Source organism: Ipomoea nil, unplaced genomic scaffold, assembly GCF_001879475.1.
Source record: "Ipomoea nil cultivar Tokyo-kokei standard unplaced genomic scaffold, Asagao_1.1 scaffold2616, whole genome shotgun sequence".
NCBI classification, from domain to species: Eukaryota; Viridiplantae; Streptophyta; class Magnoliopsida; order Solanales; family Convolvulaceae; genus Ipomoea; species Ipomoea nil.
Window position 1 is genome coordinate 129,827 of NW_017619044.1, and position 17,773 is coordinate 147,599.

Below are 17,773 nucleotides of genomic sequence, written 5' to 3' on the forward strand. Positions count from 1 at the left end.
AAATTTTCACTATATTCTCATTAAACGAAAAGTATTGTTTAATTTGTGTCTACCAATTTGATATTTTGGATTTGCCACATAGCATCAAGAAGTTGACCATTTGTAATATCTATCTTTCATGTGGGAGAATATGGACACTAGTCACACTACTAGCAAGTTGTCAAATTTCAATGTCCTTCAATTTAAAGATATTGCATTTTACGACTTAATGTGAGAATCAAGAGATGATGGATTTTGGTGATTAAAATTATTGATTATTACACGTTTGGATCCTGAACGTCGGCATGCTTGCTCAAATTATTTCCTTGTTTTGGATTACTTAGTCCTAAAATGTTATTGGTACTTGAAATAACATGTTTTGCATATCAATTAAGATGTTATTGGTACTTGACGCTTCATTTAAGTGAACTAATCAATTATCGTCATTCTCTTGTGGATTCTACAAAGATAAGTAAAACAAACAAACCTTGAATGGATTCTACAAAGAAAGACCAATAGCTTCATCTATACACAATGTTATATGTACAGATCACTTACAAATTAGTGAAACTTTGGTTTGGCACCACCCAAAAAGACCCGTGGTTTTACCTTTCGGTTTCCAAGTAAAAATATTGTGTCTCTCTTTCTTTTTCTTTTCATTATTTATATTTTTATTGAATTGATCGATTGTTGTTGGCCTGCCAAGTGACTACCCCTGGTCACGAAACTAACACTGGCGCCGTCTGTGGGGATTGATGCAAAGAGTCATGTGCTCCTATTATCAAAAAACAAAATTCATACCGTCTGATTGCTGGAGAAGCAATGTGATGTCATGCCGTCAGATTGTCCGTGGGAGTATACTTTTGCATGGAAAAAAACATCAAAGGCAATTCAAGAATATTTGGAAGCAAACGTGTAGTAATTCTGGGAAGTCCCACATTCCTGACAAGAAATTACGAATGGTGGAATTTTCGAACCAACGCCAAATGGTAGCGTGATAAGGCCGGGCAAGTGGGCGAGGGACGTTGAATAAGCGGTTCCCCCACTTTGGTTACGGAGTTAAGGTAACGGGTGAATGGGCGAGGGACGTTGGATAAGCGGTTCCCCCACCTTGGCTACGGAGTTAAAATAACGGGCGAGTGAGCAAGGGACACTGACTAAGCAGTTTCCGCAACCGGGTTGGGCAATTGGCCCTACAAGCAAAGTCTTCTGCTCTCGTACGCGGTCGAAATTTTAGTTGCCAATAAAACTAGTACAAGTTCCTACCAATTACCCCTACACAAATCCATATTTAAGTAGTTGTTTGCATGGAAATTTTTTGTGTTCGTCTGTATACATATAGTACGTGGCACCAATTAGGGTTGTTAACTAACCAAACATAAACGAACGGAAGTTGTTCGTGTTCGTTTGTTAAGAATTTTGAGGTGTTCGTGTTCGTTTGTTAAGGTTTTTGAAAATCTTATTCATGTTCGTTTGTTAAGCATTCGTTAGTATTTGTTAACGTTTGCGAACACGTTCATGAATGTGTTCGTTAACGTTAACGAACACGTTCGCGAACATATTTGTTTACGTTAACAAACATGTTCACTGACATGTTCGTTAACAAGCACGTTCACAAACATGTTCGTTTTACGTTCATGGAACACTTTCGTGAATGCTTAATAACAAAACACCTGCACATGTTCATTATCACAATTCGTTCGTGAACAAGAAATAATCTACGTTCACGAACAATAATCAAACAAACAACACAACTACAAAACTAATACAAATAACTGAATAAGTCAACTCGTTGTATCTAATATCAAAATAATATAAAAAATTGGAAATAAATTAATGGAGTGTGCTAGATGCGAATGTATCTGGAAAATATTTAATTTCTGTGATTTTTATCCAACATTGTAAATACAAATAATTCAGTATCTTAGTATCTGCGAAAGAAATTTGTAAATACAAATACGCGAATCAGAGAGACATAAATAAAGAAAGAAATTTATCTCATATATGCGAATGTATCTGATAAGTGCATTTTTGTCTATATTTTTACCCCTTCTTGAACCCATTTTATTTGTGAATTGCCTAAACACTTGTGTGAATTGTTACAAATTTATGTTGTTTTTATTTCAAGGTGCAATCATTCACAACAAGTGGGGAATTCAATGATTTGTGGGAAGATACAAGCAATTTTTGAATCAAGAGATCAATCAAAGAGTTTGGAATGCATTTAGGAATTTTCAGGAGTATCGTACTGCCTCTCGTACGCCCATCCATCAGCCCATCCAAGATCTCAAAAAAGAAGCAGGTGGCGTACGCCCTGCCGTACGCCCGTACGCATGCCAGTACGATTATTCCATTGTTCACTGGAAATGCACCAAAAATCGTACCCCCTGGCGTACGCCCATCCAAGAGGCCGTCCCAACCTGCTCTACCTCTTTTTAACCCCGTTTTCTCTCATTTCTACATGGTTTTGACTCTTGTTAGAACCCTAGACACTCTCATTTACTTCCCTTCATATTTTTAGGTTAGATTAGGCTTAGATTTATGTTTCTTAACACTTTTGAAGCTTGTAATCTTGGATTTGAAGCTTGGATTCCAACATTTTAAGATTCCACCATCCATTTTCAATAGAGAAGTTTTCCTTCCTTTTATCTCTTTCTTTTGCAAGATTTATGTTTGTTACTTATGCTTTTGTGTTCTTTATGCTATTTAATCATGAGTAGTTAGTTTATGAACTTGAGTTAGGGTTGTGTTATCTATCTTGATGCTTGATTTGTGATTATTGTAAAAAGGGGGGAAGAACTCCAACCTAGGGTCCATGTGTTTGTGAAGGTGTTGTGTTTATATCTTGTTAATGTTTGATGTACACATTCATTAGCTTGTTTTGGAGGATTCCTTGCCTCAACGAGAGTTGGGTGATGAATCCAAGCCACCCCTTGCATAGACTCGATTTCTTCCTACGAAAATAGGGGAAATTGGGGGCTTTAGATGCTTTGTGTGCTTGATGGACTTGGAATTGATTCACCATGAAAGTGGGGCAATTCCTTGTTCTAATCCTTGTTTATTAATCACGAGAATGGTTCGTAGACTAGGATACCTACGTGCATTCTTGCTTGATTCCTTGGTTACTTGTTCTCCCTAATCCCTTAGGTTGTTAAAGCATCTAGATGATAATGCTCCCTAGCTTGAGTCCTATTTCTTTATTTGGTGTTTACATCTTGTTAATATGTGTTTGTGTTACTTTGTTTAGTTAGTGTAGCCTCAATCTTGTTATGATTTGCTTAGCTTCTTGTTGATTTCCTTATGCTAGTGTCTAGTTTCTTGTGATTGCATATTGCATGCCATAACCCCCAATCCCTTGAGGACGACATTACACACCTGAGCTCACATCATATTTTTGCTACATCAGTATCTCAGTATTTGGAAAGCAAAAATACAAATTTGTAAATAAATTAATGAACCGAGGAAGTGAAAACTGAAGGATGCGATGGTTAGATGGGAAAAGTTGGAAACCCTAATGAGACCGTTAAATTACCTTATTACCCATGTATAATTATATATATGTATATGTTTGTAAACATGTTCGCGAACATTATTAGACGAACACTAAACGAGCTTGTTCGCGAACACTAAATCAGATTGTTCGCGATCGCTTAGCAAACGAGCTTACCACTGTTCAGACTCTGTTTATTTGTTAACCGAGCTCTAAATTTTGTTTGTTAATGTTTGTTTACCTTAATAAACGAACATAAACGAACGCTTACCAAATACGAACACAAGTAGTTTATCGAAAGCTCTGTTCGCTAACACCCCTAGACACAATTTAGACAAATGTGTGAGAATTAAGGAAAATAAAAAACATGTTGCTGCAAATTGCAAATGAAAGAGAAACTTTGCATGAAGATTTGGTGGCAGTAGCCTGATGGAAATGTTGTGGCAATCTGAAAGCCCCTTGGTACCTACAACTTCTGCATGAATCCACACGTGGAAATTAATGGGGATCTATATGACACTCAAATGATAATTCCTCAAACAAGGAAAATTTGGAGTTGATTTGTTTGGTGGGAAAAGTGTGAAATTCATGCAAGGAAGTTTTGATACTCAAAACTTAGGAAACATATTTGCCGACCGAGATGAGCACTCGGTTGGCGAAATGTTCCATCAGTATTGGCCAACCTTCAAGATGGCAGTAACTGTAACACCCCCAAAATTGGGATAGAAATAGCTGAATTGATTCTCGAATATTGATAAACAAAAGTGGAAGCAAAGCCAAACTGCAAAGGGGTATTATGCCACACTTAGGCCATACTAAACCTAAATGCTAAGGCATGAGTCTACAAAGCAAATCCATAAACGACATAAGCCAAGAGAACTAGCAATATCCAAATTATTACATCCCATAGTGCAAGTCAAGGTTCCCAAACCAACAGTCTTGCAAAGGGAAACATCAAACTAGCTAAAGGAAGGAATAGAGCTACAAATAATACTACCACGCTCATGAGAAAGGACTCTACTCCATACCTGAAAACACAATTTACAAACATTAGCGAGAGATGTTAAGTAAATTCCACTCCAACACGTAAAACTACATACCTATACTTTGATATTCAAAAGTAGTTTTGCAACTGACATACATATATATCATCTATCAAACTCTACTGGAAGGATTTCAAAAGGCTCATTTACCACGAGAATACCATATTCAAGACCAACTCAAGAGAGAGACCACAACGATACCACTCAATTCAACTCAGGAATAAAAAGAGACAATAAATATAACAAGAGATGATATAGAAAGGAAGGGAGACATGCCAAATCACTCAATCAATATGCTTTCCAAATCATGGAATAATCGTGCATACAATACCAGGAGAATAGGATTCAAAGACTCATTTCCAACAACAATAGAAATAGCAATGCATAACAATAGAGGTAATCACAACAATCAGGTACAATATGGAACAAGTGTGGAGATACCAATGGGCCTAGCAAGGCAGTGATTCCACCGTAGCGAAGCCTAGTGAACGGTTCTTCCCACACAACTGCCACCACCGCACATCCAGCGGAACCTTACATAACAATAATAACTGAGCACGGCAGAACTCCATCGTAGTGAAGTCTAGTGAACAGTGCTTTCCACACATCCGTCATTACCGCCCAACCAGCGGAACCTTATTTAACAACAATCTCAATACCAGTCCAACAGATACCAACTCCCACATAATCCAACAAAGAAAGGGGTTGATATCAAACATAGGGTTCCAAAGAAAAGGTAGATACATATACAAATGGATCACGAGTAATAGTTCAATCTCATATCAAGATAAAGATTTCCAAGGATTCACACAAGGTACCAAGAAGTGAATACAAGAGGCATAATGGTTATCAAATGCTCTTAAAGATGAACAGAGTATTCAAGACATGGATTTCAACACATTTCATAAGAATATCAAAGAATAGGATTCAAAGATGTCCAGTAGTCTAAAACCGAAGTAAAAGATTCATAAGACATCGCAATAGATCAGACTTTGAACAAAACGTAGACCAAAATACACTAGAATCAATTAAACAATATTAGAAATAGAAACAACAGGAAACCAACGGGATGGAGAGGTAGGGTCAGAGGACCCGCCATCCCTTACCGTGGGTACAAACGGTGGGAAATGGCGGGACCTCCACCCCTGCCATTCACCCCTAGCCATGCCTAGCGGGGTTGGCTCACGGGGGTGCCACCCCGTGACTCAATCCCGTTAGGCCAAAAATGAAGTGCGAGACAGTAGCTTTCAGACATCAACAACAAAGGCAAAATACTCATCAGAATTTCTCATTTGCAAGGCAAAACACTTCAATATCAACAAGGATTCAAGAATGTAAAATATAGCTCATTATCAACACAAGAAACTCTTCAAAGAAACAAGACTCATATCAAGAATATATCACCAAAACATGCTCTGGAAATTCAAGAATACATTTCTCAACATTTAAGAGTGGAAAATAGATTTTGTTAGACATGAAAATTACCTCTTGAAGCTAGCTAACCAAACCAAGGTCTCCAAAACTCAACCTAGCAAACCTTCTTTTCATTGATCATCTAAGAAATCCAAAAATCCACCATAGAAATGGAGAAGGATCATAAATGTGGTGAAACTAAGGAGGAAAATACAATAGGAAGAATGATCTTACCATATCCTATCTTGAAAAGCCATAAAAGATGAGTCTTTGCCTTGATTTCTTGGATATAAATGAAGATGAATGTTTAGTATAATAGGGAGGAAAAGTGGAGTGAAAAGGGAAGAAGGGAAGAGAAGAAGTGAGAGTGTGTAGATTGTCTAGGTTACAATATCTTGTATGGATAAGATATATTAGATATATTCATATGTATGTATTAGGTTATAAGAATAAGAAATGGGCCATTATATCTTATATAGGATTTAATATAAGCTCAAGAATATTTATATAGATTTGGGCCATCAAAGTCAAATAAATATAAGTAGGAGAAATATATTAAAGCTCAAAATTAAAAGGTCTTAGAATGAGTAAGTATATATATATATATATATATATATATATATATATATATATATATATATATATATATATATATATATATATAGTGAAAGGTTCCCGTGCGGTTGAATGCTTCCCGTGCGGATGTGCGGTGGATTAATGTGCGTGAGATTTGTACTCAATGTGCGTGAGTGTTGTGCTTAATGTGCCTGAGATTTGTACTTAATGTGCGTGAATGTGTAAAATGCAGCAGAAAATATTGATGTCAGCTTCTTCTCCATCTCCAGTAGCCATTTGCCCCCTCCCTGATGATGATGATGCGGAGGCGAGCTATGGAGGTTAAGAATTATGGGAATAATACAACAGAAATCCACGCTTTGCTGCTGTGCAAATTTTACTGTGCGTGCGTTATTTATATAAACATTCAACTGCATTGAAGGTAGCTGATAACCCAGAATCCATGGCCAAATTGAAGGAAGAAGTAACAAGAAGCTTGGGCGTTAATGTGCGTGAGTTTCTGTTCTGCTTCCTTCTGAGCTCGTAATTCTGAAATACGCACATTAAACACAAATCTCACGCACATTAAACACAATACTCAGGCACATTAAGTACAAAACTCACACATATTAACATGACGCACATTAAGTACAAATCTCAGGTACATTGAGTACAAATCTCACGCACATTAAGTATAAACTTCACGCACATTAATCCACCGCACATCCGCACGGGAAGCAACAAATGCACCTGATCCCTTCCCTATATATATATATATATATATATATATATATATATATATATATATATATATATATATATATATATATATATATATATATATATATATATATATATATAAAGAATTGGGCTTAGAATGAATATATTCTAGGAATTATTCACAATTAATGAGTTGGGCTTAACCAAAAGAATAAATCCCAACTTAGAAAATAGTTACGAGGAATAATTCGATAATAAATTATACGGGGTGTCATAGTAATGGTGCTAGAACAGTCGACCAAGTGAATGAGAAGTCTGCCAACATGCAACCAGACTGAGGGACTTGACCGAATAAGTCAGGCATTCGACTATAAAATACGGTCGGCCAAAGCCTTTTGATAGACTGGTGAAAATGATCATGAAAGATGGGTGAGACCTTGAAAGACGGGTGAGAACGACCCTGAAAGACGGGTGAGAATGACCTTGAAAAATGGGTAAAAACTACCTTGAAAGATGGGTAAGAATTGCTCTGGAAAGCGAGTGAGCATCGGAGTCGATCTGCTAGAAGCGAGGGAATAGTTGATTATAAGAAATATGGTAGGCCAACACTCAGCAATGAATTTCCATATGAGCATATTTTTACATGGAGATTTTGATATATAAAATATGGCAGTGTCAAAATTACCATCTCTATGTGCTTTGGTATACAACAAATCTTGGTTTTATATTTCCATACATTTATGTACGTGGGAATGCTTGAGTGAAGATCAGAATTTAGAAGGTATGGAATTTTCAATTTGAGAAATTCAAGTTAAATTGATTATTTTATAAAGGCACCCTCTACGTACATACATATTAGCAAAGGAGAACGATGGAATAAATTATGGCAAGATTCTCATGCATCAATCTTGGCTACTATAACGGCACCAAGGCCACTGGTTTCGGCGACTTTTGTTCGCCAAGGAGTCAGAGTTTATCATGATGGCCAGGGTATGATGATGTTCTCATTCTTTTTTGGAGACATACGTGTATGGTAAGTTGAGACGAAGTGCATGCAAATTTATATGGCTTGCAATAATTTGTATGGAGGCTGGAGCAAGTGCTTAGAGGAAAAGTGCATTTTTGCACAATCAAAACCATGTTCCAGAGTGAACACAAGTCATTACTATTGGAGTACCTCCCTCGTGGCGTTACTATTAGTTAATCTCCGATTACCATGAATCATCTATGATAGCAGCAAAAATCTAGAGCTTAGGGGTTTACTACTTTGAGATGTATTTGTGCTCATTATTGTGTAGATTCTACTTTAATATTCTTAGTACCCCAAAAAAAAAATTGAAGAAAAACCTCCCGATCGATCAAGTAGCCGGTCGAGTTAAGACTGATTCGGGTGATCTACCAGCCCTTCAAATGGTTAGAGCGAGTCCTGGTTTAGCCATCCCCGTAAATGGTTTTTGAGTAATTGAGTGAGTAAACCCCGGTCTTGGCTAGCCCTTTAAATAGTCTAAGGGGTAAGGTCTCAGATTGACCTTTGAGTATTTGAGCGAGTGATGCTCGAGATGAACCATGTTGAGATTGAGCAAAACAATTGAGCTTGGGTCTTGGCCAAGCCCCTGAATGGTGCGATAAATTTGAGTAGCCAGGCACCCCTCGGACGCAAGGCAGTTGACCGATTTTTACTAGTCTTTTTTGAATTTATACAGGTTTGAGAAAATGAAGCGAGACGCTGAGGGACTGTTTCATAGAGAGTAGGAGGAGTGAACTAACTTAGAAAAGATATTTTGCTAACTGGTCCGGACCATACCCCTTCATGGGGACACATCTTGTGCATATGCTTTTTATTTTATTAAATGTCTTAAAAAAAATTAGGTAATCACCTTCAACAGTCGGCCATAGAAAAACGGCAAAGAAAAAGGAGTCGCGCGCAGTCAACATCGCCCATACATACATAATGTTATATGTACAAATCACCTACAACTTCATCCATACATAATGTTATATGCACAAATCACCTACAAATTAGTGAATCTTTGGCTTGGCAACGACTAAAAAGGCCCGTGATTTTTACCTTTCGATTTTCACGCAAAAATATTGTGTCTCTCTTTCTTTTTCTTTCCATTATTTATATTTTTATTGAATTGATCGATTTTGTTGGCTCGCCAAGTGACTAGCTCGGGTCACGAAATCAACAACGCCATTAGACACACAAGTGGGGGAGAGGGCTTTCCTCTCTTCTCCTCTTTCTCTAAAATATGAAATAACAAAGGTTTTCAAGCCAGGTTCTCTTATTTCTCTTTATTTCTTCATACAATCTTCATACACATTCTATACATACAGAATACACCGAATGAATTATCACTATCATAAGTAATTCAAGCTATCCGAATTAATTTAATCCATCATTCATATAATTGAGATGTAACATTTATCCGTTACTATTATTATAACATTAGGATAATAAGTTATGATAATATTCAGTATTTGATATGTGGTGCAACACTAATAACCTAATAACTAGACTACCATTATGATTAAGAGTCTGGTTAGGGTTTAGGAGACCTAAAGAAAATCAACCACAATGATGATGGCCAGTGGTTATATAAGGTCACTAGTCCTCTCACTGCTCACACTACATACCTCATACACCATCTAGAGAGAGCTGAGTAAAGTGAGAGACAAAATACTCGTTATCTCTGCAGCAGTCCAGATCGCTCAACCGTATCAAGAACTATGGCTGGAGGTTAGTCGTTCCTATTATCACATATTATAGTGATGCATGTGATATTTTAGTCTAACAGTTGGTATCAGAGCCATAAATAATCTCTGCCTAGTTCTTTTTAATTGCATATATTTTTTGAATATGTTGTATACTTTGTATAATTGAGATACATATTTAAATATTTATTCGCAATTAAATTATCTGGGCTGCTGGAAATTTGGTTTATTCCGCATTAAGAAACAAAAAAAAAATAATTAATTGGATAATTTTTTTCTGCTTCGCCGTTTCTCCTTTTGGACTCCAAGTCGCCGGCGGATCATTGTTCACGGAGGAGAACGCCGGCAGTTCCGGTCATTCTCCCTTCAGTTCCCGTCGACGTTGGCGCTTCTTTGCCGGTGATGGAGCGACGGCGACGCAGAGGAAACCGTTCGGCTGGACTGGTTCGCGCTGTGGGCGGCGGACGTCGGTGTTGCGTGGAGGCCAGGTAGCGGCTGCGGCACTGGGTTTCCAGGCAACGAGGCTGCTGTCTGCTTTCCTGTTGGCGACGCCGGCGACCGGTTGGCTGCTGTTTGTCCTCCATGTCGTCGAACTCCATAGTCTGCTACTGCTGTAGCTTTTACACGAAGAAGATGATGAATGAAGCTAGATTAAGCTAAATGGGCCAGGTCTGGCCCAATTGGGCCAGACTTGGGCTCATCATAATGAAAAAAAAAAATTCTTTTTTTTTATTAAATCTGGGCCTGTTTGGTTTTGGGTCAGATCTGAATTGATATTTGGATTACATCAATTCTTTCAGTTTAATTCATTCATCACATTTGGACTTCTTCTAATTAAATTATCCAATTGAAATTTTTTTTATTAAGTTTATTATTAAATTATTATTCAACTTTGAATAATTATTCAGTTTTTAATTTTTCAGTTGAATTTTAATTTAATAATGTTTCAGTTTAAATTGTATTAAGTGTTGCAATTTAATTGTGGAGTATTTGTGAGTAATGTGCATAATCTGAGCATGCTATTTATCTCTTTATTGCAATAATTATTTGACTGTTATAATTATATGCCTGTAGCACAGCATGTTCATTAAGAAAAATTTAGAGCCTTTTAGGTCTGAATTATATGCCTTGCATGATTTAGTGCCTTTAGGTGAATTAGTGTCTTTCAGATTAGATTATGCATATTATTACTCACTCTTCAGTTATTACTCCGTTCGTGTTTTATAAAGTCTCTAAAGCACATAAAGTACATAAACAATTCGTAGTTTACCCTATTCAAAGCCTTATCCATAGGTGAAACTACTCTTTAGTTCTCTCAAACGATTTTACTTCAAAAATGAGAACACATGAATTAGGGAAGTTTCTTGGGGAGGAATACTAGTTCTATGGCCCTGGCTTAAAAGCCTTGTTGCTACTAGTCCCCTTGCGACGCTACTCTGTCTAAGGAGTTGGTTTTTAACCGAGCTTTGTCTCGACCAACTTTCCTGGGAGTATACCTAAGAATTGTCTATCATATTTTGGTTTAATCTGTTTGTTTATTAGGTTTTCTTGCTAACGTGATTATGTTTTTTGGTTAATTAAAGAGTAGCCACAGCATCTTTAATTTTTCCAAAATTACATATTAAGTTTTACTCACATAAAGTTAATGCAAGAATATTGTAATTCACTCTGCGTGATATGACAAAATTTAGCCCACAGGCAATTTTGTTATATTTTTAGGGTGAATTAGGATGAAATACCATACTATGGTCATAATTTGCCCACAGGGATTATGTATCGGCATATAGTTTTGGTAGTTTTGTCATTAAGGGTGGAAAAATTAAAATCGCACCCATTCTGGCTCCACCATTCAGTTTTGGTAAATTCATTATGCGTAAAAATTTAGCCCACAGGCAATTTTTATGGCATCCAAATTTATCTTTTGCATAATTTTACATTGGTAATATTATGTACTTCAGTATCTCTCTCTAATTTTGTGCCTCGAAAAATTCTAACCAAGCTTTCAATTTTCTTTTTACAGTCACTCTTTCAATCACTCAATCAATAACAATTGATATTCCTATCCTTAATTATGATAATCAGAAATAGTGGAAAGACGTCGTTCTATTGAATTTAGGAATATTAGGGTTTGATTCGCATTGAAAAGCCTACTGAGCTTACTGCGGAAAGCACTAAGGAACAAAAAACGCTATACGAGCGATGGGCAACAGCCAATCGCTTAGGCGTATTCCTCATTAAGTCTAAAATTGCCAGAGAGATTCGTGGTCCCGTCGATGATATTGAGGACATCGAACCATTACTCAAGGCCATCGATGAACAATTTGTTGACGCGAACAAATCTCTGGCAAGTACCCTGATAATGCAGTTTATCAATATGCGTCTTTCCACTGTCAAGGGAACGCGGAAACACATCTTACAGCTCAGGGACATTGCGGCTCAATTGAAGAAGTTGAAGATTATTCTTCCAGATGCCTTTGTGGTGCACTTTGCACTAAATACCCTATCTCATGACTATAATGCATTTAAAATTTCCTATAATACACATAAGGATGAATGGTCTATCAATCAATTGATTACCATGTGTACTCAAGAGGAAACACGGCTTTTAACTGAGCTTGGGGAAAGTGCTTTAATGGCCACAACAAGGCCTAAAAGAAAGTCTGGAAAACCTAAGGGACTTACCATAGCTGCTAAGGGGAAACTAACCCCTAAAGCAAACATTAAGAAGATACAAAAGTGTTTCTTTTGCAAAAAGAAGGGACACATGAAGAAAGATTGTATCAAGTTTCAGAAATGGATGTCCCAAAAAGGTAACATTTCATCTTCTTTTGTTTGTTTCGAATCTAACATGTCAGAAGTTAATACTAATTCCTGGTGGGTTGACTCTAGTTCAACAATCCACATTGCAAACTCTTTGCAGGATATGACAAAACTGAGACAGTCAATGGGAACTGAGTGTAGCATCTTCTCTGGAAACAAGATTGCATCACCAGTAGAAGCTGTCGGAGTTTGCAATTTAGTTTTGGACAATGGCTTTGTATTGATGTTAGAAAAGACTTTTTATGTTCCTAGTTTTTCTAGGAACTTAGTTTCAGTATCTAGACTTGTACCCTTCGGATATTCTTCTGAATTTAATACCAATGATTTCAAGTTATTTCGTTATTCTACTTGTGTTGGTACTGGTACATTGTCTGATGGTCTTTTCTGTCTTAAATTAAAGAATGATTCAGTTTACAATTCTTTACATGTTCAAAACGGCACCAAACGGTGTAGTATTAACGACAACTCCTCAATGTTGTCGCATCGGAGATTAGGTCATATCTCCCTTGAGCGTATTAAAAGGTTGGTAAAGGATAGAGTACTTTCTGCTCTAGACTATACTGATTTTGAGACTTGCGTTGACTGCATTAAGGGTAAGCAGACAAACAAGTCAAAGAAAGGTGCCAATAGAAGTAAAACGTTGTTGGAAATTATTCATACTGACATATGTTGTCCTGATATGACAATACCTGGTCAGAAATATTTCATCACCTTTATTGATGACTTCTCAAGATTTTCCTATGTGTATTTACTTCATCATAAACATGAAGCACTAGATGCCTTTAAATCATTTAAAGCTGAAGTTGAAAACCAATGTAACAGGAAAATACACATAGTTAAGTCTGATAGGGGTGGTGAATACTATGGTAGATATACTGAGAATGGACAAGCACCTGGTCCCTTTGCTAAGTTTCTTCAATAGCATGGGATTGTTGCCTAATACACCATGCCTGGTTCTCCGGACCAAAATGGTGTAGCTGAAAGAAGAAATTGGACCCTTTTGGATATGGTGCGGAGTATGCTTAGCAACTCTAAGCTTATGAAGCACTTAAGACGACAACGTATATATTAAACCGTGTTCCAACCAAGGTTGTCCCTAAGACACCATTTGAGTTATTCAAAGGTTGGAAACCGAGTTTGCAACATATGCGTGTTTGGGGATGTCCGTCTGAGGTGAGGATATATAACCCACATGAGAAGAAACTTGACCCAAGGACGATTAGTGCTTTCTTTATTGGATATGCACAGTCCTCTAAGGGTTATAGGTTCTATTGTCCATCTCATACTACTAGGATAGTGGAATCAAGGAATGCTAAATTTCTTGAAGATGACTTGATTAGTGGGAGTGATCGGTTTAAGGACTTAGTTCCTTCCTTCGATCATATTGACTCTCGACCTTCTACGTCATCTGGTGGGGTTGTACTTATTCGCAGTGCTCCTTTAGTTCTGCCTACAGATATACCACCTACCGTTGAGATTCCACAAATTGTTGAGGATCAGCCTTTGGAAGAACCAGTTCAGGACTTACAGCAACCGCCTGAACTAGATTTCGAACCAATGGTTGAACCAACTCAAGATATACAGCAAGATTCTGAGCCGATGCAGACTGAACCGATTCAAGAACTGCCACCAGTTCCTGAAGAGGTAGTTGCCCCGCAGCCTGTATAAGGTGATGAGGGTCTAACTTTAAGACGGTCTACTCGGATAAGGCGATCAGCAGTTCCTAGATATTATGTTTCGTATCTACAAGAATCTGACATAGGGGCTGAAAACCGCTTTCCTAAATGGTGATCTAGAAGAGGAGGTTTATATGAAACAACCTGAAGGTTTCTCTTCTAGGGGTGGTGAGCATTTAGTATGTAAGCTTAAGAAATCCATATACGGTTTAAAACAAGCCTCCCGTCAATGGTACATCAAGTTCGATGGGATAATTTCTTCATTTGGTTTTGTTGAAAATCCCTTAGATAACTGTATATACCAGAAGGTGAGTGGGAGTAAAATTTGCTTCCTTGTTTTATATGTGGATGACATCTTACTTGCTACCAATGATAAGGGGATGCTTTGTGATGTGAAACAATTTCTTTCTAAGAACTTTGATATGAAGGATATGGGTGATGCCTCTTATGTTATTGGCATTAAAATTCATTGAGATAGGTCCCGGGGTATACTGGGTTTATCTCAAGAAACCTATATAAATAAAGTTTTAGAGAGATTTCATATGCAAAATTGTTCACCAAACGCTGCTCCCATATCTAAGGGGGATAAATTCAGTTTGGACCAATGTCCGAAAAATGATTTGGAGAAGGAATCCATGGAGAACATCCCTTATGCTGCAGCAGTTGGATGTCTTGGATATATTCAAGTCCGTACGAGGCCGGATATTGCTTTTGCGGTTGGAATGCTAGGGCGTTACCAACACAATCCGGGGTTAGACCATTGGAGAGCTGTAAAGAAGGTTCTAAGGTATCTCAAAGGAACCAAAGGTTACAAGCTTGGGTTTAAGCAGACGGACAATTTAGATCTTGTCGGTTATTCAGAGGCGGACTTCGCTGGCTGTGTTGATTCTCGAAAATCAACTTCAGGGTGCGTCTTCATTATGGCCGGTGGGGCTATCTCATGGAGAAGTGTTAAACAGTCCTTAATAGCTACTTCTACCATGGAAGCCGAGTTTGTTTCCTGCTTCGAGGTTACTTCACAGGGTGTTTGGCTAAAGAATTTTATCTCTGGGCTTAGAATTATGGATTCTATATCTAAGCCATTGAAAGTCTACTGTGACAACTCAGCTGCAGTCTTCCTAGCTAAGAACGACAAAAGTGGGAGTCGAACTAAGCACATCGACATCAAGTTCTTAGCAATTAGGGAGCGTGTCAAAAATAAAGTTGTATTTATTGAACACATTCATACTGAGTTGATGTTAGCAGATCCCTTGACTAAAGGCATGCCACCATTTAAGTTCAAGGATCTGATTCAGAAAATGAGACTTTCGTCCAATTTGTAATTTGTATATATACATTCAGTTTTAATAAAATTCTTTGGCATTCAGATATTTTCTCAATTAAGTGTGTACACCTTCATTTACTTTATATTGATGAGAAAATGTACTTCAGGGACTTGGAATAAACATAGGGTTTATTTCGTTGGGTTTTGTTTCCTAATTAAGTGCTCAATGACAGTTTGCATTTGATCATAATGGATACTACTCGTGCTAATGAGAACATATCATTATGGTTGGTGTTTTTCTGTTAGTGAGTGGTAGCGCTTGCACCAAGTGGGAGAATGTAACATTTATCCGTTACTATTATTATAACATTAGGATAATAAGTTATGATAATATTCAGTATTTGATATGTGGTGCAACACTAATAACCTAATAACTAGACTACCATTATGATTAGGAGTCTGGTTAGGGTTTATGAGACCTAAAGACAATCAACCACAATGATGGCCACTGGTTATATAAGGTCACTAGTCCTCTGCTCACACTACATACCTCATACACCATCTAGAGAGAGCTGAGTAAAATGAGAGACAAAATACTCATTATCTCTGCAGCAGTTCGGATCGCTCAACCGTATCAAGAACTATGGCTGGAGGTTAGTCGATCCTATTATCACATATTATAGTGATGCATGTAATATTTTAGTTTAACAAGAGATGGTAAAAAAAAAAAAAAATCATTCTTCAAAAACATCATTCGTCTTAAGAATGAAACAAAAAAAAAAAAAAACACCAAGCATGACTTACCATCTATCTACTAACCACCCCCTCCCACCACTAAACAACTATGAACTACCAACCACTCTGGTCTATCTATATCCTCTGATCTTCTCCATTTGCCAACTTCCATCCCCTCCCCATATATCATCTTAATAATTAACCTATCTACCTCAGCTCATGCATGCACGCACACATGACACACCCCTCCCTCCACGTATCCGACCTCATCTATCTTTGACCTATTTCATACCCACGTCTGATATGATCTTCAATCTATCCTACGTTGAACGCACGTTACATACCCAAAATAAACCGAATCCTCGTTTCGGTGATACAAGGTTTCTTGGTCGTCTGACCACCGGATAGCATAAGTTTTGGTGTGTGGCACTCCCTACTCGTATGAGGACTCTAGCTAACACTTGCCCACCTTAGAGAGTTAGAGCTAATCTTTTGACCATGCTGTGACACGTTTCAATTATTGTATCTTTTGTATCGAAAGTATTGTAATAACAAGTGCTTATAATTTTATTTTATTTTTTGAAAGGAAAAGACCAAACTTCATTAAAATAAATGTTCGATACAAGAAGGGATAATAAAAAATCAACTAGAAGGACTAGACTGGAACGAGCAGCTAGAGCTAAGATATGAGCGAGCTTGTTCGCTGATCTCGAAAGAAATTTAATGAACACTAATTCAAAGTGTCGTCGAAGATCTCGGTATTCACTGATGACACAACCTGCGTAAGAGAAATCTTGTAAAGCACTACCAATCAAATTACAAATCATCAAACAATCTGAGAAAACTTGAATCCTGGATAACCCCCAATAGGAATATATTTCCCTGGTAAAGTACTCGGGCCCTCATATTCCGGTCGGTACGGTCTGGGTATAACGCACCCCGTCAGGACCGGTCGGCTCCGCCCGGCCAGTGCGGCCCGACCTGCTTTCCCGAATGATTGCCCGCACATGAACCTCCTCAAGAGATTTACGTGTCGAAGGTGGGTATTGCCCGTGCCTTCCCGGCGTATACGGGACACATGCCCACCATGTCGGTAACCCGGACGCTTGTCCCTTCCGATTTCTCTATAAATACATGCATTTTATACGGTTAGGAGGACTTTTGGACAAAGAGAGAGACTAGGCACCTACTTGGTGGCTTCCGACCTACTGTCGTCGAACTCCGAGCGCTGGGTGACCGTATTTCAGTATTGTGTATACGAAACTGTACCTTGTACTTTGTACTACTTCCTACAGTATATATACGAGGAAATTAGCACTATCAACCCCATATCTTTAGTCCAAAAGAGAGCCTCTTTTATAGC